The following is a 27,686-nucleotide window of genomic DNA, read 5'->3' on the forward strand; positions in this document are numbered from 1 at the left end:
AAGGATGCATCTTCTAGTGAAAACCTCTTAGAGGTGCCACAATAGGGAGAGATGGACTTTCCATTTAGATCTTTACCATCAGAAAAGTCATCTATTTTGAATAAGGACACAATTCTAGTCAACTTGGGTAAATAGGATAATCCAAAAATCAACTACATTGTAGCTACTCTAAGTCTTGAAGAGCAAAAGGAAATGACTAAATTCTTGAGAAAGGGTAAAATCAATTTTGCATGGACCTATAGAAATATGCCTAGTTTAGACACAGATTTGGTTGTGCATCACTTGACAGTAGATCCCAAGATTAAACCAATGAAACAAAAGTTGCGCAAGATGCATCCTAAGGTAGCACTTTTAGTCAAAGTAGAGTTGCAGAAAATGCTTGAGAGGGTGTCCAACATTGTTCCTATAGGGAAAGCATCTGGGGGCATCTGTGTTTGTTTATATTTTTGAGATTTAAATCTTGCATCTCCTAAGGATGATTTTCCACTTCCCAACATAGACATCATAATGGATTTGACTGTTCGACATGAGATGTTGTCTTTGATGGATGGTTTCTCCATTTATAATCAAATCAAAATTGCACAAGAAGATCAACGTAAAATGGCATTTACCACCCCATGGGGAACCTTTTCTTATCAAGGCATGTCTTTTGGCTTGAAAAATGTTGGTGCCACTTATCAATGTGTAATGACCACAATACTCCATGATCTTCTACATGTCACAATGGAGGACTATGTTGATGACATCCTAGAAAAATCAAATACATGTGAGTCCCACATTGATGTACTCACCACCATTTTTGAGAGATTGGAGAAATATAAAGTGTGCCTAAATCCTAAGAAACATGTGTTTGGGGTCAAATCAAGCAAGTTGTTAGGCTACATTGTGTCAAGAAGAGGTTTTGAGGTAGATCCCGCTAAAGTCAAAGCTATCCTAGAAATGCCTCCACTTACCACATTGAAACAACTCTATAGTTTTCCAGGAAATTTACAATCAATCAGATGATTTGTGTCCCAGTTAGTAGATAAGGTCCATCCACTTCAGCATTTACTTCATAAAGGAAACAAGTTTGAATGGGATTGTCTATACCAAAAAGCATTTGAAAAAATTAAGACATACTCATCTAATCCTCCAGTTCTAGTACCTCCAATTGTAGGATGACCATTGATTCTATACATTTTAGCTACTTCAATCACCTTAGGAGCACTTTTGGCACAACTAGATGACAATGGGAATGAGCAAGCTATATACTACGTTAGTCAAACACTAGTTGGCTATGAGTTGAACTGCACTACTATTGAGTGGGCATATTTGGTAGTGGTCTTTTGTGCATAGAAGCTATGCCATTATATGTTGAATCATACTACACATCTCATTGCCAAGATAGACCCACTCAAATATTTTCTATCAAAAGCCTCCCTCACTAGTCGAGCTGCAAAATGGGTCTTGATTTTGAATGAGTTTGACATTGTTCATAAGGAACGTAAAGCCATTAAGGGACAAGTAATTGTAGATCAACTTGTTGAAGCTCCTCTTCTAGGAGATCATCCCATAGTAGCAGATTTTCTAGATGAAACCATTATGACTATCACCCTAACTACACCATGGAAACTATTTTTTGATGGTTCATTCACACAAAAGGGATCGAGGGCAGGAGTTTTGTTTGTTACATAGCAAGGGGATATCATTCCTAAGTATTATAAGATATCATTCCCTTGCACAAACAATATAGCTGAGTATAAAGGATTGGTCATAGGGTTATGTCAATCTATCAGATGGAATATCAAAAGCCTTCTTGTCTTTGGAGACTCACAATTGGTCATTAAACAAGTTATAGATGAATACCACACTAAGGATGAGAAGTTGTTTCCATACCGCAAGATAGTTGAGAATCTTAAACAACATTTCACAGAGCTAGTTTTTCACCAAATCCCAAGGGCTAGTAACAAAGTAGTAGATGCCATGGCTACTATTGCCTCCCTAATTGCCATGCCAGAATATAGTCTTAAATGTGAGTTTCTTGTTGAGAATCTTTTTACTCCAGCTTATGAGAAAACTGATTCAGAGTTGGTGTGTGAGATTGTTGGTCCTGAGTCTCCATGGTATGCTATCATTTTTGCCTATTTATGTAACAAAAAAATTCCCATAACACTACCCAAAATAAGAGCAAAACCTTTATCCGTCGCACAGCCCAATATACCATCCTAGGTGACACACTTTTTTGAAAACATTTTGATAGAACCCTCCTCTGATGTTTCAATTTAGATGAAGCCAGAATGACATTAGAAGAGGTCCACCAAGGAATTTTTGGTGCCCATTCTATTGGCCTTATGTTAGCAACAAAGCTTCTTAGAATGGATTACTATTGGCCTACTATGGAAGTAGATGCATATCATTTTGTGAAGAGACGTGTTCCTTGTTAGTATCATGGTGATTTGATATACACTCCTACCCAAGACCTCCAACCCACCATCACTCCATGGCCCTTTTCCCGCTAGGGATTTGATCTTGTTGGTCAAGTATACCCAAATTCCTCAAATGACCACAAGTACATTATTGCTGCCACTAAGTACTTTACAAAGTGGGTCAAGGCTATTCCATTAACCTACACCACCAAGAAACAAGTTTCAAAGTTCATCTTGAACTACATTATTTATCATTTCAGTATACCTCAAGATATTATGGTTGATAATGGAACCCCTTTCAAAAATTAGGAAGTTGCCACATTGTATAGGAAATTGGAAATCACCCAGCATTTTTCCACCAAATACTACCCCTAAGGCAATGGCCAAGCTAAAGCTACTAATAAAACCATTTTGAAAATCCTAAAGAAAATCATTGATGCAGTTGGTCATGATTGGCACCTCCATCTTGCTCCTGCCCTTTGGGCCTACTGTACCTGCATCTGTACCCCCATATTAGCCACTCCATTTTTCCTTGTTTATGGTTTTGAGGCTATCTTACCAATCAAAACTGAGCTCCCTTCCCTCAAAATCTCTCTAAAGAATCTAATGTTTGAAGAGAAATATTGAGTTGCTCACTTGCAAGAGCTGCAACTCCTTGATGAGAGATGCCTTAATGCCTAAACCACCTCCACATGTATCAAAATTACCTTCAGCTTTAGTATCATAAGAAATTCAAGCCATGAGAATTTGAGGTGGGTGACTTAGTTTTGCAGCATAACATGAAGAATCTCCAAAATCATGAAAAGAAAGGAAAGTTTGAGGCTAATTGGCTTGGTTCATTTATCATTACAACCAAATATGGTTTTGGAGCATATTAGATTGCCACTCTAGAGGGAGATCTGCTCCCTGAGCCTATAAATATCCAACACCTCAAGTGATTCTATGCTTGAGTTTTGTAATTCCTATACAGTGTTCTTAGAGTCTTGCAAAAATCCAAAAAAAATCATAAAATGTTCCTGAAAAAAGACTAAAAAGAAGAAAAAGTTCCCAAAAAAAGCATTTTTGATCCATTTTCTATAAGGCTTGTATCCCTTATAGTTATAAATTGCCACCATTACAAGTATACAAGTAAATATCAGAGGAAGAGTCAGTAACTAATAGTTCCATCCATAGAGAATACTTCTAAACCAACTCTACTTAGACCACGGTATCAATTGATAGTTGATGACACTTATTGGGGAAATGTTGATCTTGATTAATATATTATATCCACTTGTCAATGAATGTCTTGATACTCATACTCAATGTGAGGTATTCATCTTTGTTTCTAATACGTTGATAAATAATATTTTACAAGTCTTTCCAATACTATGGGGTAGCTAGTCCTAATGAAACTATCCTAGTCTTTCAAATATGAATATGGAACAAAATAAATCTTCTATATTCTTCAGTATTTATGTAGAATATGAGAGATAATCCATAGGTTTCACTATGAACTATGATTTATTATTATTATTATTGATGCCCTCTTAACCTTCCCTTCATCCTATAGGATGGGGCTCAAATTTGAAAATAAAGATATAAATTTCATTCATTTCTAGGTGATGTCGAATCTCAGAAAGTTTTGGTTATGGACTTAATTCTTCTTTTCCATTTTCATTCATAAATACCAATCTCTAACTTTTAATTGGGATGCATTATTAGGACTTAATGCATATTTCATGAGTTGTGGTTCATAAAAACCCATACTCATCAGCTTGAATTGTTTGTTTAATACCCAATGCATTGAGGTGATGCTTACAAGTTGAATTCATAACAACCATTTCTCATCAACTTAAATTTTTTTTTTAGTACCCATTGCATTGAGGTGACACTTACAAGGTTGAAGTATTACAACTTCCTAGAAGGTCTGCTACTCAATTCCGTGGTGATCCAACTTTCCTTGACCATAAAGTTTTGCCCAAGATTAAGCCTTCTTAGCTTGCCATGTCATTTGCAAAACCTTCAACAAGTTATGTGCCCTATAAACCATTGATCATAGATCTATTCAATTCCTTCATTAACGATTAGGTGGTATTTTTCATCATGTCAAATTATGTGATGTTTAATTAGTACTGATCTTGAAATAATTGCAAGAGTAGTGGTTTACAAGAGCTCATCTCTTGTGATTACAAATAGTCCACCTAGCACTCATTTCATCCATGTGATCCTCATACATTTTAAGCATTTGAGATTTATTTGGTGTTGTTGTTGCAAGACCAGTACAAATTTGTTTGCATCTGCAGAAAAGAAAGCATGGAGAGTGTGTAGGAGAAAATGTTGTAGGTCTAGGAGCTCAAAATGTTGATAATAAAAAAATTACTGTTGCCCATTGTTTAAAATTTTATGGAAGGTTCTCCAAGGCTTAACAACCATGTTTGAATGCTTCAAGTGGGCTAGAGTTTGGTAAGATAGACCCAAAGTAGAGGAATTTGTCATGGAGTTGACAGCAATAGCATTGAATGTTTTGGATAATCTACACTCCCTATTGGACAGCCAATGACATGTGTGTAATATGTACAACCCAAAATCATGTTATATAAAAAATTTATATATAAATCAATAAACTAATTAATTAATATAATATTCTTGTAATCCTATAAAGATATATAGGAGGGATGTGAAATATATATCTTCCTATTAGTTTATTCATAATTTCATTTACATATAAATTGTTATATATAAATATATATAGGAATATCAAATTATATATTATATTGTACAGCGAACCCAACTAGACTGATTTTGGGATTGTTTTTCCATATTGGCAAAATCAATTTTTGTAAACTAGCAAATCACCACAAAGCAGCTGGATGTTTTGTGACAAAAACCTAGAAAATATAGTTGCATTTATATAGGATGAAGGTTTATTAAAATTTAAAGAGGGAAATATGTAATGGATATAATAGTCTAAGAGATTTGACCAGCTAGAGATGAATACAATAAAGAACTGGGGGATAGTAGATTAGATAATATAATAACATTACAACATAGTGCACATGAATAAGAAAGGAAATTAGGAAACTAATGGAATTCTCATCATTCTAGCTTCATCATCACCTTTACCATATATTTTCCTTAACAATATTCCCAAATGAAAACACTAAAAAAATTCCAATTTCTTGTGCCTTGTATCATATCAGAATGTCAGCATTGCAGTGTGAAAATGTGGTTATCTCGATATAGGAAGAAAATCAGGATAAGATTGTAAGAGCATGATGGCACACTGGGCTGCCTCTATGTTTGATCTTTTTGATTCTCAGATGGTTCATGGTGATCTTGTTGGCATTTTTTCAATGATCACTACTACATTTAACCTTATTTTTCTACTACAACTATGTTTCTTTTTCTTTACTTCATTTTACTAAACATTCCCTATCAACAAAATATTGATTGTGTTTCAATATTAAAATGTATGAGGGTATGTGAAGACTTTGCTTGTTATCCATAGAAATAGATTGAGAAGCACATGAAGTTTTGACAACTCATGCACCCTTGCCTCCTCAACTAGTTTTATTTTCAGGTAACAGGTAATAAAATTCCTCTCATTCATTTTCTTATATGTTTCAGCTTAACTTACTTAATGTTCTTAGGATTATTTTGTGTTAAATCTTATTGATACACAATAATTTGGATTGGAATTCTTAGGACTCTGGGTACAATTCTAAAGAGGAATTATTAGAGCTTGCTTTCCTACCTTGAAATCATTCCACCTTTATCTCTCAACATTGATGTAGAGACTTGGGTGGACTTTTAGTTATTCACAATAAGAGGGACTTTCCTAGTGTTCTCATAACACAATCAAGCTTCTTCATAGGATCACTCTCCTTGATCCAATCAACTCTAAACCTTATCAGAGTACACATACCATTCTCTTGTGCCACCATAGGCTCTACATCTTATAAATCATCCCATGTCCCTCAAACGGATTCACCAAGCAATCTTGTTCAACAACCATCAAATGCCCACAATGCCTCAATAGGCTCCAATCTTGACTTCACTTCAACTAGGTGTTTCTGTCACCTTCACACATCTCAAACAACTTCAACTAACCTATTTCCAAGGTTACTAAATGTTCATCTTATTATCTGATACCAAAAACCCACTACAAGCCCTTCACTAGGCCTATTTCCCAATTAGCCCTACCTAATCGATTTTTCACACTTTTCTCTCACTTTTCCCAAAACTCTCAGAAAATGAAGACCATATCCAAATAATATTTTGGATTCTAAACAACATACTTCAAATTCTCATGCTACTCCCTTGGACCAAAATGCCCAAACCAACACTATTTCCCCACAATTAACCCTCTTTTAGCCCTTCTGTTACAAAGCAACCACTAACATATCTCATCTCACAAACCATCTGACCTCAAAAAAAGTTGTCTTGTCATCCAAAACAAAGGATTTTCAAATTCATAGGAGATTCCACCAATTTTTACACACCCAACCAAAAAACCCTCCTTCCTAGGTGCCTAAACCAAGGGTTTTACCAAACTCACCTTTCGAAACGTTTCTTGGTCCTTCCAATGGATCCATCACCTTCATATAGCCCTAACATGACCTTCCTTGTCATAAAATATAATCCTCCTTTAGATGGAACCTCCAGACCTATGACTATCCCAACACCTAGTAACACCTCCAGACCTATGATTCCCACAAAATATTTATCAACACTTACCTTGTTGCTTGTAACAAAATGTTGCATTTCTAAACTTAGATCTACAAGCATTTGAATCCTCAAAATATAATATTCCTTTATAAACTATAAGTTAAACACTAAATCCATTTGAGTTTAGATATCTTGATCTCTAATTTCTTTTCCAAAATCATCCTCCAAGGTGGAACTTGCCAATCTGCTCTTCTTATATGCTTATGTAATTTTTTTGGATGTTCCAAAGAATTTCAACGTCCAACCTTTATAGATGTTTGAGTCCTAAATTCATGTCCCTTGATGTTAGGCCCAAATGGTCTAAGGATTAAGTTTTTTTTAATTGTACAACTACCATGAGGCCAAACTTGCATAAGCTAATTTATTTCTAATTAAGTGAAATTTGATTTCTAGGCCAACCCACTTAGGCCTATTTTTCAACAAATTTCAATTGCAATTATTTCATGGCTGAAATTGTAATGATCTTAGGCTCACAAGTTTTTGAGATTTACCCATCTTTTGAGCTCACATGTTCTTGATTGAAGATTACATTAATATGTTTCAATCTTTTATTCATCTTAATTAGTTGATGCATTAATCACATTAGTCATTTCTATCAGGATTAGTCATGGCATGTTGTTGTTAGCACCTAAGTAACTTTCACCTTGTGACATCTCTTTAAGGCATTTTGCAAATAACTAAGATACATTGTCTATAAATCCACATTTTGCAAACATCTAGGCCTTCTAGAAATTATAGGATCATTTTAGTTACATTTGAAAACATTAATCAACAATTTCCATATGTGCAGACATAAACATTAACTACAACATGTCCAACTTATTTGCAGGTATATTTCCTATGAAGAAAGATCACGCCTGACAATATGAACCTAGAACAAAATAATGAGACAATGGCTGCATTGTGGGCTCAGTTTTGAAGAAAACCTAATAAATGTTGTTGTCCTTGAAAAAAGTGTAAGGTCTTAAAGAATCAAAGAATTCTAATCACAACAACCTAGAGTCATTGTAGGCAATATGGTCATGTTGAAGGCGGCCATGATTTTTGTCCATTGCTGAATGTGGATTTCCTATTGGAGGACCATGGAGGTGTGAATATCCAAGCTGAGGATAACACTCCCATGGAAGAAGATGATAATGTGCCAAAGGACACAATTGAAGAAGATGGTATTGGGGCAGGTGATGAAGAGGCTCACAATGATGGTACTAGCGAATTTGATAATGATTATGAAGATGGTCTTGATATACCTTTACTTGAGAAGGCACACGAGCCCTTATATGAAGGCTCTCAAACAACTCTATTCTCAGCTATAGTGTTGTTTGTGAACTTAAAGGTTATGAATGGTATATCCAATGTAGCAATGTCACGTATGCTAAGGTATGTCATTTTTGTCATCTTCAATGTTAGCATACAATTACTATTCATTATATTAACAATGCATATTTGTTGTTATAGGTTGATTAGTGAGTTTTTGTTACCACCATCAAATATTTTTCCTCGTTCGTACTGAGAATTATCTAACATTATGGATCAGATTGGAATGAAGTATCAAACAATACATGCATGTCCCAATGATCACATTCTGTATCATAAACAACATGAATTTGCCACAGAATTCCCTAATTTAAGGAGATTTCTGGCATTGTAAAAGGCAGTTCGAAGTGGAGTTTGAGAGGAGGTACTGAAAGGAGAAATTATCTCCAAATTTATGCTATTGTAAGCCCTTAGGGCATGTTCTGAAGTTTATTTTCTCTGTACTATTTTTAATAGCTTATTTTCTCAGTGAATACAATTTCCCTTTTCTGTTGTGTCCATTATGTTCTTGGGTTGTGTCCCCATCAGAAAATGAGGTTAATGAGCAATGCTAGAACACTCAATACCTGAAGCCATTTGAGAATCATATTTATGATGACTAAAATCACAAGGAGTCAGCTCAAGCTTTCAATACAATGCCCTAAAAACAAATGTTCCCATATTCCAAAAATCCCTATTTAACACCTTTTCTTGTAATTTTAGAAATCTTAAGGATCACAATGCTTCAATACCAACTCTTCATCTCTATACTCAAAGACTCCCCTAATCCTTATAATTCTTCAATACCCTTCAAATAACATAACTAAGGAGTTCCAACTTCTACCAAACATTAGTTTTGTCTCAAACTTAAAACTGCCTTCAATAGGCATGTCCTATTAGCCCTGTCCTACAAGTAATCTGCACTTTACTTCCAAACTTCTCAAACAACCTAGTAACCTCTTCACCTTTTCAAATACCCTTTATTGATTTCTTCAAACCCTATGACTCTTAGTCCTTTCATCTTATGACTGATGAACCTTTCTATGACTGCTCCTATATGCAACTAGGCCTAATTAACCCTCCATTTACAAAGAAACTCCTTTTTTCTCTTACTCCCAACATTCCAAACCTTGACATAGTCTTAAGGAATCTATTAAATAGAAGGATTCCTAAATTTTTTTGAACTTCCACTCACATCTAAGCATTCTTTCATCAAACCCTCATTTTAAGGGTTTCTAGCATAGGGCTCTCTAGAAAAGACCCTTAACAGTTTCACAAAACCTTTCTAATGGTTTAAACACCTTACAATAAACTCCCTCAATTGTTTCCAACACTCATTTATCCACTCCAACCCTCAGATCACTATATTCACCATGTGGTGCTTTCTAAGTGCACCCTCACTATTTGTTCATCAGTCACCCACTGTTCCTTTCTCTGTTCACTATCACCTACATCTAAATCATAGTAAAAACATCACATTTGCAGGCTTAAGTACCTCTCCCACAAGTTACATTTTAATCACAAAAAGTGGGAGAGGCGTATTTCCTTAAATTTCTTCAAAACAGTGACAGGATGTCACGTTTCCTATGATAGTAGAGAACTTCAAATAGATCTATTAGAAGAAACTTCCAATATTGCACTTTTAGTGCCTTTTAGATCCTCTAGTGCCTTTTCAAGGAATTACCAAATTTTACGTGTAAGCTAATATTATATGTGTTGTTTCTTTTCAATTAGGTTGGCATGTGCTCAAACCAGTGATGGTTGTGGCAGCATTTAAATCAACTTCTAAAAGATCCTTGACTGGTTCACGAGATAGGAGTACAGCTGTAATAGACAAAGGAAAATCAGATTCCTCTTGAAATGGAGCCCACAAGAGATCAAGGAAACCAGGCCATGCGACATTTTATGCAAACCAGTCTATGGGTAAACTTTTTGTAATTTCTCTTAATACAAAATTTTATCTAGTCTTTTCAGAATAGTTGTATTAGCTTATTACTATTATTATTATTATTATTATTATTATTATTATTATTATTATTATATTTATATTTATATTTATATATATATATCAATTATGTCTTTTTGTTCAACATTCTCATAATTATGAAATTGAAACTTGACCACCATTGGTACTTCATCCCAAACAAATAGGTGTTGAAGCTTTGCTTCTTGTCCTCCAAATGATCAAAGCTTTTAATGTGGATAATATAGTAATCAAATATGATTGAATGGTATTTACCTTGCATTTAAAAAACTAGCAATATTCAAATAGGAAAATTAGGAGCATCATGAATGAGGCTTGGTCATATTGGATATCATTTTGAAATTTACCATACAACATTGTTTTTGTTTATGACATATGTCTGATCCGTTCTGGGACATTTGTAGACTATCTAGCTACACAAAATACATGAACGCTTACTTCCAGCCATATCTTGTTTATGCTGCACAACTCGCAGTTATTATTATTATCGAACCCTTATTTGGCAAGTAATAGTCACTCAGTTTCTATATCCAAGTGGATTATTGATTTATATGAGGTAATAGTCAAACATGAATGAGGACCCTCAAAAATTATATAATCTTAAAAAAAACTTGGTTAGGTGCTCACTTGAACTGTGCAGTTGGAAGGAGTACATTTGATTTATATGAGGTAATAGTCAAACATGAATGAGGACCCTCAAAAATTATATAATCTTAAAAAAAACCTGGTTAGGTGCTCACTTGAACTGTGTAGTTGAAAGGAGTTCATAACCAAAACTTTGCATAACTGTCCAAGTATCACTTGAGTCTGATTTTTCATAATGCAAAAATTTTGAAAAATTTTACTTATGTATAGCAAGGTAGAGAGTGATTGACCCACCATTGTTCTCTCAAGGGTTGTATCAAATGTCCGCCACCGGATCAAAGTAAAATCAATGGTTATTGCTAGCTCGCTATGAAGTGTTTCTCGAAGGATATGTATAGTGAGGTAGCAAATAAGGGCCCACCATTATTCTTCTAAGCAATGCGGTAATGTGTCATCCATAGGATCAAGATCAAATCAATGGCTATCATTTCTTCACTATGGCAAGGTGCTTGTTCTATATGTATAGCGAAGTAGCAACCTATTGACACATGTCCTCAATTGCCTGTGGGTCCAGATGGAAATGCCATGATTAGAGGAGCATGAGGCTATAGTCAAACAAATGAATAGGGAGCTCCATGCTCAAGCAAAGTTGCAGGTAAAAAAGAGAAGGCATGAAAGAGGTAGAAGTCATGAGCAATCACGAGTTGAAGTAATAGGAATCTGCGACAAACAAAGAAAGAATCTCACATAAAGAATGGAAGTAGGGAAAACTCACTACATGAAAAAAAAAGGGAACAAGCTGCAAGGATGACTTGACCAGAAAAAGAAGCAAGTTTCCATACTGAATCATAGCGCAAACCAGTGTTAAGCAAGAACCCATGCATTAAAAAGAAGAAATCCACATTGTGACCAAAAAGAACTCATGCATTAGCATGAAAAGATCTACAGATGTTGAGTGAAATGGCAAGGTTAGAGGAACTAGTATGTTAAAAAGAAAGAATGTTATGCTATAAAAGGCCAAAGCAAAGATTGAGCCATGAATTATAAACAGGTGAGTTTAAAATGTAGAGTCAAAGTTCAATCTCATGTAAAGAACAAAGGGGGAAGTTGTTAAAATGTAGAGGATGCATTGCAAGAAAATCTCCCCCAAAACTAGGTGAATTCAATTCATTACATTATATTTGCAATGATTTAGTAACTTGAGCTCAGTTCCCTGATAATAGTATTTGGGATGCAACTGAAATTAAACAGACAATAGAAGACTTTAGCATATGGATGCTAGATAGTGAGGTATAATTTTTTCATCACTTTTGCAGAAGGATAATTGAGATTCCTTTTTTTTTTTTTTTTGGAATATGACCATGTGAGGTGATTTATAAGCTAGTACATTACTTGTAAGAATTGGAATAAAAAGGCCACCAAGAAGGTTTACCCTGAGATTGGCTGATCAGACCAATTCCCATGAACTAGATGACTTACTGATTGATGCCCAAGTACAAAGGATTTCAACAACACTTTTTGATGATTTGGGGGGTCTGGTAGGCATTTCATGAGCAGGAATGTTGCGATGTGACACTTCACTTGCATGTACTCTCACAATTTAGTGATGAAAATGGCTATGTAAATCTTATATCTCAATAGTTTTGATCTATATGATGATGATTAAATCATGGAATCCATCAGTGGTTTGACATTGGTTTTAACTTTTCATTTGTCCATGTAGATGGTTCCATTGTTGAACATTTGTTTCATTGGCATCATGTCTAGTTTACATGGAAGACTCAATTACTTAAATTCAATAGTAAATCTATCATTAGTGACAAGGTCATACAATGAAAAGCATGACTTTTAGGAACCTCTCATTGAACCTATGGATGGACTTTTGAGGTATGATTCTATCTATCAAGAATGAAAAAATTCTTTAATCATCTTGCTTGCATCTCCTTAGAAGCCTTTTTCAACTTGAACTATCATTTCTACCATTAGAGGACTGTGTTCCCTATTGTTTACCAATGAAATAAATGGTTTTCATTTTAGTTTTGAATATTGTTTTCTTTCCTTCATAGTGCATATTTTGAGGAGTTCCTTAAAAATTCATAGAATGAATTGTAGAAAAATATCAAACAACACCATATTTGAAAAATATGGGAAGTACATGCTCTCCTAACATAAACTGCAACTACAAATTCCTAACTATAAAGAAAGAGTACTGAAATTCCTAACTGTCTATTGCATTTTGAAAAGAAGAGATGTATTTTTGGGAACTAGGGCTATAGGCTAGAAAACAAGTATAATGTTATTTTGTGTCTAGGCACACAACATGCCCTTTTCCTTAAAGAGACTCATCCTCAAAGCTAGTAATAGTCAAAATGTTTAGTAACACTTTTAATATACAACTTCACAAATGTATAAAATGGGGCTTCTTTCTTAAAATACTGGCTCACATGAATGTTTTGCCACAATTTTTGAAGCCTTGGAAAATACTTCATAATTGAGTACTAGATCATCTATTGCAATCAGTTTTACTTCACCTTCCAAAATCATATTGTTATCTTTAGCATCAATTTTTCCTCTTTGGTAGCAATCCTTCCAAGTTTTAATATTACTATACATTATACATTTGTTACTGGGATCTGCTTCAAATTTACTATGTTCCAAAATCTTGCAGACTTGCCTAGGAAGACACCATGGATCCTTTGTACTACCCCACCAAGGAACACTTAGAACATAGGGTCAAACATGCATGAAAAACTATTTTATTTTATTTTAAATGGGAGAATTTTTTTGTCTTTAATTAGGATTGTTGTTTGGAGATTGCAGTGTGGAAGAGTGTGCTCATTACTTGGAGACAATCAAAACATACGAGAAGAAGCTAGCTAACAGTATTCTGGAGTGTACTGACAATGACTATCTATCTTGAGTATTCTTCATACCTCTATTGAATAAAAGTTGTGTACTATTCATGTAGATTCAAAACTTAGAAATATTGAAAGAAGAAATAGATTTTGAAGAACCTCTTTAAATGAATATAAGATAGTTGTGTTAAATTGTTTTGTGTTTTGAATAATTTGTATTCTATTTCTAAATGATCAATGGAAAATCTTTCTTATATCTGCATCCTTGAGTGAGGAGTGTCATTGTATGGGACATGTCTCGTGTCCCTTCATTTCCTTTGCTAATTGCACCTTTCTGTTACACGTCTTCTAACAATAAGATCAGTTAGTATAACATTTTTTAAATATGAATATTGTATCCCTTCATGATTATTTCTAGACACACCTTTTCCTTGTTAGATTTGCATCCTTTCATTCAATAATTAATCAACCTTTAGTTATTGATTATAATATTCTCCTTATTACATGCCAATAGTAATAATCTCACTAGTCAGTGTGCATGAGCTAGTATAATAATATGGTTCATTGATTCAAAAAATCTCAAAGTTTGTCATTTTTTCACTTAATCATTATCATAACATATTTTTGTTCCTCCATATCGATATCGGTTATAAGTGTTGTATGCTTATTATTGCTCAGTCATATGTTGATTGATGTCCTCTTGATTATTCATGTTTATTGATACAGCTTCTCCTTATTTGTGTATCATCCTATTACATAGTAATCATGGACCATCATTGGATATACATATGATCATTGATCAATTATCACTTGGTTTTTGGTCTTCATAGTAGCTACCATACTTATTAGCACTTGGGAATCGGAATACCCATTATGGCTTCCTCATTTGCTATTCTATATCACTCCATATTAATTTAGTAATCAGTTCATTAACCAAATCACTTCTTCTCATGATGTTGATGTGTATTGACTGCTTTGCAACTTCTTCCATGTATGATGCAAATTGATATATTAGCTACTAGTGAAAATAGTTCTAAATGATGATTTATTCATAGTTGTGATTCTCTAATACGATGATTTATCCATAGTTGCAATTTATCCTGATGGTATCTATAGACCATTCTGTTGATCTGATTTTTTACATATTAATTTTTCTTAGAATCATGGTAAAAAATCATATGTGAGTTCTTTTGTTAGGTCCTAGAGTTTTAGGTTTTGGTCTCATATTTTTTATATCTTTTAAAATTTGTGTAAAACCCTAGTTTTTTCCTTTTAAATCTTATTTTGGCACAAAAGTCTTACAACAACTGAATATTCTTTCCTGCCTACGTCAAGGTCATTGTTGAGTCCTTTTGAAAAATCTTATCCCACTGTTGGATCTTGTTAGAATCAACAGATGTCACGTACTTGCTATAAAAATTTGTGAGGTTGTTTCCTATAGTGATGTAGCGACCTTTGGAGAACTATGTCTTGCTGCTGAAAAATGAAGTTCGGCATCAAAAAAGGTGAGTTAATATCAAGGCATTATGATCACATGCTATGTCCCAGGATTGTCAGTATTAAGGAAGGCTTTAGTGAACTGGCCCAGGATTGTCAATATCAAAAAAGGATGCATGAGGAGGAATTCACAAATGGTGTCACTAGAATTGAAGTTTCTTTGATGACTCACTAAGTCGCTATCAAAAAATCTATGTAACCTGCCGATAGCGACATAGCGAGTGCCCAAATTTTCAAGGAAGTGGCAATTTGTTTTAAAAACTAATGTGATCGCAAAAATTCTCATGCAAGTTCATAAATATGCATGACCACCTTCTTTGACACTAGTATTAATTGATGAATTTTCAATCAATATTTTTTTGTTCTCCGTCATGAGAGTTTCGACTCTGTTGGAAGTCGCTATCTCGCTAGCCGAGAAGTTGGTGTTTTCACCTGTAGCGAGGTAACGACTAGTCGGAGGGTTGTGATGTAATGGAAAATTTTAAAAGAGATGGGCCCTAAACAAGTGATTCATCAAAAATGAGTTGTGTAGATTAAATGATACAGTGGAATCCTACTTAGCATTTATAGGCCAGAAGTTTTGACTCTGTCGGAGCTTGCTATGTCGCTACTAGGAAGTTTTTTTTTCCGCTGGTAGCGAGGTAGCGACATGCCTAAAATGAAAAACATGGTGGAGTCAAGTAAAAATGATGTCATTCAAAATTAAATAATATATATTTGTTCCAACATGTTAAGCCAACTCAGTGATAGCAGTATCTTGGACCTACTCCCCATGCATAGAACATGTAAATGATTCTAAATCATCAGATCAAGCATAAATCGACGATACTCACTAACTCACTATGGAAAGATGTGTGAAAGTTATGTATAGGGAGGTAGTGAGTGAGGGACCCACCATTTTTCTCTTAAGGGTTGTATCAAATTTCTACCATAGGATCAAATTAAAATCAATGGTTATCGCTAGCTCGCTATAGAAAGGTGCTCGAAAGTTATGTATAGCGAGGTAGTGAGTTGATGACACATGTCCTCAGTCATCTATGGGCCATGGGCCCAATTTGAAATGCCAGCATTAGAGGAAAGGTACAAATGGAGTTATTTTATTTGGTTGACCATCAACATGTTAAGAGGAAATGTGAGTCAGCCTAGTTTTCATTCCATGATCATAGGAGTTTTTGAAGATCAACGACGCAAATTTAAAAGAAAGTATGGTGCCACTTTGTTTCTCTATTTGAGGAAGAAGGTAATGAAATAAGAGAGGCCTCAAATTGAGGAATATTCACCCACTCAATCCCCTTTGAGGATTGGAGAAGAACAGCTCACTGGTTAGCAGATTGAACAGATGGGATCACAGGGATGTATTTTTATTACTCAAGCAGAATTAGATGAGGGAAACCCTCCAAAACCTCCCCTCTCAAGTTTGGATCTAATAGTAGTAGACTATATAGGTAGGGAATTAGACCCTATGTTAGAATAGGCAAGTCATCAATTTTTGGTTGATGACAGTTTCGTGAGATCTCAGGCTTTCCAACAGTTTGCATGGAGGGTAAACATGGATTTTTTGAAGAGAGATGCAAAAGCTTAAAAATAGAGCATCCAGAAATGGATGAAGCTTCCATCCAGAAACAAACTAAAGAAGAAATGATGAAATAATTTTAGAATATAAGCCTTGAGGAGGGGAGGAAAATGGTGAAGGCATCTAACATTTTATTCTTACCAAATTGGGATATTGTTGATGCCTTAGTTTTTAGTTCTATTTCAAATAAATTGAATTTGCAAGATCATAATGAAAAGGATTTCAGGGGTACTACATTTGTTGAGGATCAAGTTGCATTGGTTAGTTGGTCATTAACAAGAGCATCTAGAGCCACACCATCAAAATCAGATGAGTCAGGATTGATGGGAAACATAATTCTAAGAAGGGTTGTTGATACTTCACATGTGCAGGCAGCACACTGGAATGCGGATTCATTCAAATTTCTTTTGGCCACTACTAGGAAGGAGGAATAATCTATGTTTAAGTTACAAAATAAATATGAAACAATTCTTGAGGCCTATAATAAGGAGGTAAAAATGAGAATTGAGCTTGAAGACAAGCTAATGGGGAAGTCTACCAAGCCAAGAATAACATACCCCCGTCCTCTAGTGGAACCTTTGAAATCCACCCCCCTTGTAGAAATACTAGACACACCTCAAAGGCCAGATTATTACATAGCTAAGGATTTTGAAGAAGAGAAAAGCAAGCTATGGGCCTTACATGTAGAGTTAAATATGCAATATGAGGATAAGCTTAGAAAGGCCCTAATGTATTTAGTAGATAAAATTGAATGGCCCTTATTCTATGATCAGTTGGAAAGAGTAACAAGTATATGGGAGGAACTAAAAACCCATGATGAAACCCTCAAGTCTATTGTTAATAAGTGGGGGAAAAGGGAGAAAGAAATCACCCTTTTATGTTATTTAGTTATAAGGTCTTCCCATGGCCATATTGAAAAAATGTATGATGTTGCTAATGATCTATCAGATTTTGATAACAGGAGAATTGCTCTGCAACTGAAAATTGTTTCTTATTTAAGAAAGTACAAGAATCAAAAATTTGATTTGTTTCCTTGTGCCTTGGATAGAAAAAGTAAATTGAAAAATAATGATGCATGGAGTAAAGAACTAGATGACTTATTCCGCATAAGGATAAATAAAGTTGTAAACAAAAAAGGACATGCCTGGTGGGCCATCATGATAGAGGAATTGGTTAAAGTCTAGTTATTTTTTTATTCTTTGAGACAAGAGTTTGTTGGTCTCAAAAATGACGCTAACTATATATTAAAGAAGCAAGATGATATCCTACAATTTAGCTAGCTTGATGACGCACAGTTTAACATCTAGATGGTAGATATTACTTCTGATGAGCAGTTAGAAGAAGGTGGTATTGATGATGAAGAACTAAAAGGTGAGGTGCAGATCATTGACACATCAGCACCAGATATGATAAAAGAAGAAGGTGAAAAAGTAATATTGCCTGTTCAAGGTGAAAGCAGTGAAAATCCACGGGAAAAAATTGATTTGGAGGCACCACAGGATAACCCTTTGTTGGCTAGTATGCTAGCCATGTATTCTGAAGATCCAAAATAGTAGGGGACAAATCAAAAGTTGATGATTTGCAGCAGTAATAGAAACAGGCCTACCCAAAGAATTTTTGATGTGCTTGGCATTCTGTTATGCACATTTTTGTCTCTTGTTATGATTTTTTGTTTCTTGTTTGGAAGGACACTTGTTGATCACAATTTCCCTTTGCTTGTTGCAACTCATGTCTATATAAATTAAATGAGTTTTCAAGGCAATGTGATGGTCTGAAAACTTGTATAATTTTTGTGTTTCTCAAGAAAAGTACAGACAATCGGCCCAATAGTATGTAGTTGTTTTGAGTTTGCTTCCACTTGTACTCTCTGGTGATATTGAAATGACAGAATCAGGAAGATGTTCTGGGCTTTTCTTTGAATTCTAATGGTTATTGTATTAGTCATTCAAAAGGATAATACAAAGGGGTATTAACACTATATTTGTGTCACCAATTTCTATCTCCATTTTATGAGTTTGTTTACATTGAAGTCACTTAAATAAGGTTTAATTGGCTGAATGCAATCTGGATGGGTTGTATGCTAGTATTATTGTTTCTTATAATTCAAGGAATTATGGAAATGCTTCAGTGAATTAGTAGGGTTTGTGAGCTTATAAAATGGATATTTCATAAGAAGGGAAATGGGTGATTACAATTGATTTATTCATTTGCAAGTTATTTGAATTAGATCTCCTACCAATAGTCAATTTTTTGCCCAATGGATAGGGCACTGGTCACATGAGTCAGAAATGGGCAAGGGTGAATTCTGTTGCTACATATCAAATCACTTTTAAAAAATCAAAACTATTTCATTCTATTTTGTTTAAAGTTACAAATGTTGGTTACCACTTGTTTGCATAAAAAATTTTGAGTCTTAAATAGCCACTAATTCTAAGAATACTTGTAAACTAATAAGAGATTTATAACTAGATTTTCTTATAGGGGATGCATATAGATTTGAGAAGCTTTTAAATAATTAACTATGTATGTGCCTGAGGGTAAAAGATGATAATTAGAATGAAACTAAGATAATTTTGTACCATAGTTTGCATTAGAATCATCCCTAGGTATACCTGCCTTGGTTTAGCAGAGCCTAAAGAGTAGAAAACCATTTTTGGTTTTGTTGAAGTTGGGTCAAAGTGGTTTATTCATGTATTTCCTACTAGGAATTGGCTAATCCTTCAATTTTGTGAGTAATTTCACTGTGATATTGAGCATTTTGTTGATCAGTAGTTTCAAACACCAACACATTCAATTGAACTATGTATTTGTTGTAGCCTTCCTTTAGGAGGAGGATTCAATTGAATTATTCATCTAGGATTCCACATTTTGCATGCATGTCTACCAGGGCAATTGCAACTTAAATAAATATGTTCTCTCAATATATCTATTTTGTGCATATCTAGAAACCATGGCTTTTGATGACCACATTATGTTTAGGCATCCTGTCAAATAGTTCACATGACTTATCTATGCTTCCATTTTGCAAGCATGTCTCCCAAGGCAAATGCTACTACTTCATCTACATTGTCTGACAAAATCCTTTATGCTTTGATGGATTCCTATAGCTTATCCCAAAGCTCTCATTCAATAGTTATGAGATGATCAATCAAGAGGAAACAGTTGAGAGCTTAGAGTGACACAATTTTTAGATGATCATATGAAATGAAATGGGCGTGCGAGTAGAAAGAAACTAGAAAGACATTGTGTATAAATTAAGGCATGAAATGGATGGTTTTGGAGCACTCAGCGTAGACACTCAACATTCAGTACATCATCATTTGAGATCAAATGGGTGTGTGGGATTATATGCATAGTGAATAATAAAGGAGGCAATTGAACCCTCCCTGAGGCAAACACTTGTGGAGGTCCACTTCAGCAATGGCCCTTCCTATGAAATTTTTGTCTAAAACCTTTCTAATGAGATAATGTGTTATAAGCTCTTCATCAATCGGATGGAACATGAATCTAGGAGGTAGTTGTGCATCACCTATATCATGACTGTAACTAAAGTTAAGAGCCTCTATTATTGAATTCTCTTCCTTATTTCCCATAGCAAAGGAAATGAATATGGGTGATAGGGAAGAGAATTCAATAATAGAGGCTCTTAACTTTAGTTACAATCATGATATGGGTGATGCACAACTGCCTCCTAGATTCACGTTATGTCCCATTGATGAAGAGCTCATAACACATTATCTCATTAGAAAGGTTTTAGACAAAAATTTCATAGGAAGGGCCATTGCTAAAGTGGACCTCAACAAGTGCGAGCCTAAAAAAAATGACCAATGCTTGGATGTTCTCGACCAAACATTGGTCAAAATCTAGACCAATACTTGGAGTTTTTGACAATGTTTGGTCGAGAACATCCAAGAATTGGTCAAAATTTTGACCAATGCTTGGCAAAATTTGGGCCAACATGTTTGATAGTTCTCGACCAATGTTTGGTTGAGAATTACCAAGTATTGGTCAAAATTTTGACCAATGTTTGGTCGAGAACTACCAAGTGTTGGTCAAAATTTTGACCAATGCTTGGCAGAACTTGGGCCAACATGTTTGACAATTTTTGACCAACTAGTAGGTTGGTCAAAATTTTGATGAGAAAAACTTTGACCAATGGGTTGGTCAAATTTGGTCAAACTTTGGTCAAAAATTGGGTCAAAATTTTGACCAATTTTGGTCAAAAAATGGCCTCAAATGTACTAGTGTGTACCTAGACCTCTCCAGCACGTATATGACATTTGGTCCATCATGACTATGTAAACTACACCTATTGTTCTAAAGTCTCTAATCTATGCAAAAGAGTCATGTCATTTATGCTTCTATAGCATATAATGCATAAACTCATTTGCAAAATCAAACTAAGGCATGCTCTTTCATATAAATACAATTGAATCTCTTGATATCATGTAGTTAGGTTTCATGTAGTATAGGGTGTCATTGAGCCATGCTTGAGACAAGGGTTCTGTTTATTTCCCCCCCTCCTATGTTATGCTACTTGGTTTCTATGAGTGAAAATTTTTGACAAATATTTATTCATTAGGCTCATTTATTTTACATTTTCATTTTATGTTACATTCATAAGTTTTCATTAGGCATTTTGTTCATTTAGTTAGTTTGAATGATTAATTCATTTACATACATCCATGTTAACACATGCATCTAGGGGCATATCCATCATAAAACATCTCATAAATGCATCCATACATGTAAAATAAAGCAATGCATACATCTCATAATTGTCAGCAAACTTGCATCATCCACATATTAGGCATCATATACATATGTATACATCATAGGAAACATCACATCACACACATATTGCATCACAAATGTTAGTATCCACATCATAGATATCATATGCATCATATACACATAAAATAATGTCTATACAGATGTATACAAAATCATGCAGTACAAATGCATCATCAAAAACTTGTTGCATCTGCACATATCTATCAAAACTTATCGCTATAAAAAATCAAGCCGCTAGTTGGGAGGGCCCAGCCCCCCTATATCCCCCCTCAAGGAGGTCTCTATTGTCCTACAAACTGCTATGATCTAGTTCTGCCCCTGTGGTTCGTGAGTTGGCACCTTTCTCAAAATCTGGCTACCGCTAGTTGGCAGGCATAGCCTCATGATATAATGATCTATAGTAAGCCACCTCTTGTATGGCTCATGCCTTTGCTCGACTAGTTGAGATGGCCTCTTGCATGACTATGACGACTTCCCTAGGCTCTAGCATCTATCTCGCTATGTCCCTTTGCCTATGGTATCTGTCTAACTATGCCTAATGGGTAGCTCGCTTGGCTCATAATGTAGCCACCTCCCCTCAGAATCTCTCTAGCTCTACCAGCTCCTCGGCATCTACATGGACCTCCATACCTACAAACTCTCTGGCATCCATCTATGCCTATAAGGCTGCTAGAGCCTCCTGTGCACTATCTCCTCTAGCCCTCTAAGCCTGTAGCTCTACCTGTATGGCCACCATGGCCTACTCTAGGCTATCTGCTCGTGCCTATTGCACTTGTGCCACCCCCTGTAATTGGGTTACCTCTACACAGAGGCTATCCCACTTAGTCCTCACCATGTGTGGGTCCTCTACTGGCCCCTATCTCTATCCACTTGGTGGAACCTATACCTATACCTATGGCCCCTATCCTGGCACCTATACTGGTGCCTCTAGTGGTACTAGTGGTGAAACTAGCATTGGACCTCTCCTCGTCTGGGATCTACACCCTCTTGGCCCCTCTTGTGCCCCCTTGTGCTAGTGGTGGCATCATGGCTACTTGCCCACCATCCCCTACTCCATCCCCATCCCTGCACGCCTGCTCTGCTAGAGGAGGTGCCCCAGGCACTATCAGTCTCATGGGCTGATGTGTTGCCTACCACTATGCATATGTTGTTTTCATGCCTACATCCCTGCAATCTTGCTTGTGTACTCAGGGCACTGGATGCATCAGTAACCATGAGCTTTGTGCTAACTACAGTGTGGTCCCATGACCCCAAAGTCTACCATACTCTCAAGACATGATAGGGTACAAAAACCTATCTGAAACCACATCCTAGATCCTACCAAACTGCCATTGTACCTTCAAAGGCATATAACGCATAACCACATGAATAGAGTGTCTGATAATCTAGCAGTTGGTCTATGTAAAATGGAGATGCATCTGATTCTCTAAGTCATCCTTTCTACTTGTAGCCAAAACTGTACCCCACTACTCCATCCCATCATACAGAGTCCACTCGAATATAATAATCTCATCTAAACACTATTGCCAAAATCCCATCAACTTTGTGGAGGTGTACTAAATAGGTGCCCAATATCTGCAAGTGAATAGCTTGCTGGGATGTCTTGTCTCCCATCTAGTGATCGATCATGTGACTCATATATGCTCCCAAGACCATACCATTAGTAAAGGTAGTCCTGGCTCCATGATCCTCTATGTTTGATATGCACACATGTGCAAATTGTGATATAGCTCTACCAAGATGATCTAGCCCTAGCAATAGACCTCTCTATCCTCTTGTAGAAGGGTGCTTAGCACCAATGCCTAGCTAATAGGAAAACCATGCCTAGCATGGTCTGGTAGCATACACTAGATCAGAGATGCTAGATATACTGCCAATTGGCGTAGTCTCTGCTCCAAGGCTCCCCTTCATGACAGCCATGATCTCTAGATCGGTAGTCTCTATCATCATCATCCAAAGCACTCATACAGGTATGGGTCTGAGCCCTCCAGCACATACTCTAGATAGTTCTCCTAGATGGGCACTCACAAAATTTGTTGCACATCCAACAATGTGACCATTACCTCTCCCATAGGTAGATGAAAGCTCCCTATCGGTGTGTGTCATCACTCAATGAGAGCTGATAGCTATGCTAAGTGTGCCCTTAGGTCTAGCCACTTGTGGATGTGCTCCAACCCACATAGCTAGATGTGTCCCCAATCTATGTCAATCAACCTCACCTCTAGTACCATGGTCGACGGATAATGCTCCCTTGACCTAAACAACACAGTATCCTCCTATAGCATAGACATGCAGAGGGTTAGTTTCCTTAGCCTAAGTTATCCCCAGAATGGGGCATCATACCTTGTCCTCCATCGATTGGTCCCAACCAGCACAAACCTTGATCGACATAGAAATCAATCTATGTAGACATCGATTGGCATAGACATCAATCCAAACAAATGTTGATCGGCGCAAACGTTGATCAGTGTAGATGACCATCCTAGCTAATGATGGGTGATTTGTTGTCTGCAGAGATGACAAATAATGGACCACTGTATCAGCTTCCCTAAACCCTTTTGGTCATCTACGAAGATGATAGGTTGAACCCTATCATCTCAATGGACCTCATTTCTCTTGTCTATCATTTGTGCAAAAGACAAGATAGGTCCTATCATCTCTGCGGATGATGTGGTCGCTGGTGGAGACTGTCATCTTTGTCATGATCATGTTTTTGCCTCGTTTAGGGAAAAATTAATGTCCCTACCCTAGCCTAACCTACCAAAATGACAAAGAGGATCAGATGACTTACTGGTGGGCCCATCTCAACTACTCACTGGTACTCCCAGACATGCTCACCAAGCTTCAAATGATCAATAGGGTTCATCTTTTCTCTAGATGCTCTACTCTCTAGGTGTGCAAATGACCTTCTTTGAGCCCCTTGGAGGCTTATATAGGCCCTCCAAGGCCCCCTTTTTAGGTAGTGTCTTCCTTGAGCCATGTGCGTCCCCTGTTTGCCCGCAAGCCATGCAATGTCTCCATTTACATCCTTTTCTTTCTTCCAAAGACCTTTTCACAAAAATTGCCCAAATTTTATTTTTTACACAATTTTTGTGAGTGAACACCCTCCTCTATCATCACTCTTAGGACTCCTATCTTCTCTAGGGAAACCTATATTTTCTTTTCTTTGATATGATGTCATCCTAACGTTACATCAAAGAGGGGCAAAATGTAGATGCTTAAAATTGTCCCAAAAGACTATTAATTTATTTAATATTGCCCTTGACATTATAATTAATTATTTATTAATTAATTATATTTGTCATATTCTTCTACCTATTTAATTAAATTTATTTAATTAAATAGGTTCACTTCCCTAAGGTACTTAAATTTAATTTAAATACCTCCAGTCTTAATGTGTTAAATTTATTTAATACATAGCCCTCCATAAATCTCCCTTTTAAATAAATTCTATTTATTTAAATCCCTCCATCTCATTAATTCTCTAAACCTATGATTAAATTAAATCTTGTTTAATTTAATCTTAAGCCTAGCCTAAAACCTAGTCTACACCCATCACTTTCAGCTTCCTAAGCCTATCCACCCTTTAATCCAACTTAATTACCCTTAATCATCTTGCTAAATTCCTTTTTAAGCCTAAGTGTGTGCTCAAACATGTGTGAGAAAACTTTAAATGTTGACCACTTGCATGACTTGCTTATGTGTTTCCTTGTTGCACTATGTGGATGCCACATAGATGCCACCTCACCCAAGATCTCTCTCAAGCCTATAAATACAGCCCTTGTCTCAAGCATTTTCATCTCCTCCACATGCATTGTTATCATGTTAGTTTGAGTTTTGATCTTTCATAGTGTTATCATGCTAGTTTGAGTTTGAGAGTTTTCATAGTGATTTCATGTTGCATACTAACCCTTGATAGCTAATTTTAGATTGCATTTGCATTATTAGATTTAGCTATGTCATGCATTTAGATCTTCATTTCACTTGCATACTAGTTTAGCTTACACATTAGCTTAGTTTCTTTATTGCATTCCATCTCTACATCCTTGAATGTTTTCAAACATGGCTTCCTCCATAGCCATTATTTAAGGTATTCTTCATCTCATATAGCTTAGTTTCATAGTTTCATCAATCACACTTGAACCTACACATCAAGATATTCAAACATAGTTGTGTTTGAGGAGAGTACACCAAACATCCCTCCAATCCAACATACCAACAAGGCCTCTCATGGGTGCCTTTTTTTAGTTGTTTAAGGTTGCTTGAGGACTTGAGTTGTTGGTTGCTTTGAGTTTCAAAACTCAAGCAAATGTTAGTTAATTTTAGTTCATTGTTGAATCTTTAATGCATGCACATCAACTAATGTTTGTTTGTTAACCCTTGCTTCCAACAACTCAATTTCTTTAGCATACAGGTACCAAATGAATTGATCTGATTCTAGATATAAGGAAGCCATTGTGACCTTTTGTCCATATGGGTTTGATGTACCTCAAAAAAATTCTCCATTTGATTTATACATGTTAGATGATCCTTTCCATCAAATTTTCACATATCCACCTTTGGAAAAAAAATTCTTAGATCTAATAGGACTATTAAAATGTGTCATTATTAACTAACTTGAAGGTTTTACCTTGATTTCTTGAGAACTTCTTCTTTGTTTAATTCATATAGGCACTTAACATGCTTCATTTATTTGATATATCTCCTTGTAGGTCACACATATCCCTCTTAACATCTTACTTGAACTTACATATTTCTTCATTGGGATTACTATCTTTTGTTGTTTCCCAATCCTGATCAGAGGATTTCCTCGATGTGGTAGCATTCTTTTTGCCTCTTGTTCGAGGCATGATCATGAAGGAAACCAATTTTTTGAAATAAATCACACAAATAAAATGTAAATTCTCCAATTTTTTAATTTATTTTTTTACTGTAACTTGCTAGGGCCAGGATACCCTTACTCAAAAATTTTTTAAAAAAATTAGCAAGTTTGCTGCCTTGAGAGAGAATTCTCCTAATTTTGTAATAACCTTTTTTATTTTTGCTTCAATTTCTCCAAGCTTTGAAATTTAATCTCCTCTACTATGTATTCAGAAACCTAATACAAGTTATACTTCAATTTGGCAAGATGTGATAGATCTATAGATCTCAAAAAATTGTGTAGAAATAGTAATTCTACAATAATTTGCTCAAATTTTCTCCAATTCCAATGAATTATGGACTATAGCTTCTTTAATATGTTCTTCAAAAACTCTTTTATAATATTTGAAAAAATTTCTAAGATTTGAAAGTTATGCTTGTTGGAATACTTTAGAATAACTCTGGGGAGGATGAATCGGCTATTCAAGGTCCAGATGTATAAATAAAACTTCTCCCAACTTAGTGAACCCATAAAACATTCATATCCATGCATGTATCCATAAGATTATGCAATCACTAAAACTTGTAGGTTATTGTCAAATCAACTTGCAAAAATGTAAAGCATGAAACATAATAGATTCATCAACACACTTGACACAATGATTTACATGGAAACCCAATTTGAGAAAAAATACCAATAACATGCTACTCCTTTTCACTATTCTGAAGTGATGCCTTATTAAAGGTTATAATATACACTATTGAATGTGCCTGGTTAAGGGATTTTAATCACTCTTTTAGAAGTGAACCTTGTTAGAGGACTTTAGGCCATTCACTTGGAATGCCACCCAATTAAAGGATTTACAAATGAATATTAGGTCAACCTTAATCCAAAATATTTACCCTAGACTGGTACAATTGTTAGTGAGTAACAGCATAGCTTTGATCTAATACAACTTACAACTTCTCTTGTAGATTATAGATCTATGTTCAGTCCTTAATTCTACTTGGCCTTCATACTTTTCAGCTCTAATAGCTTGTTCACCCCTCAAACATTTATCTACTCAAGCCTTCTTTCTTAACATGTCATTGTAGACTCTTTTCTTAGGTAAGAAAAACCATTAACTCCT

At 35.5% G+C, this 27,686-nt stretch overlaps 1 pseudogene; it reads left to right on the forward strand.

The window, feature by feature from the left end:
• The window catches only part of LOC149532135 (60S ribosomal export protein NMD3-like), a 136,108-nt pseudogene that overhangs the window by 72,640 nt on the left and 35,782 nt on the right, over positions 1 to 27,686 (forward strand).

This window comes from Cupressus sempervirens, chromosome 11 (genome assembly GCF_028749045.1).
Source record: "Cupressus sempervirens isolate cs-2001-9-10 chromosome 11, ASM2874904v1, whole genome shotgun sequence".
Taxonomy (NCBI): Eukaryota; Viridiplantae; Streptophyta; class Pinopsida; order Cupressales; family Cupressaceae; genus Cupressus; species Cupressus sempervirens.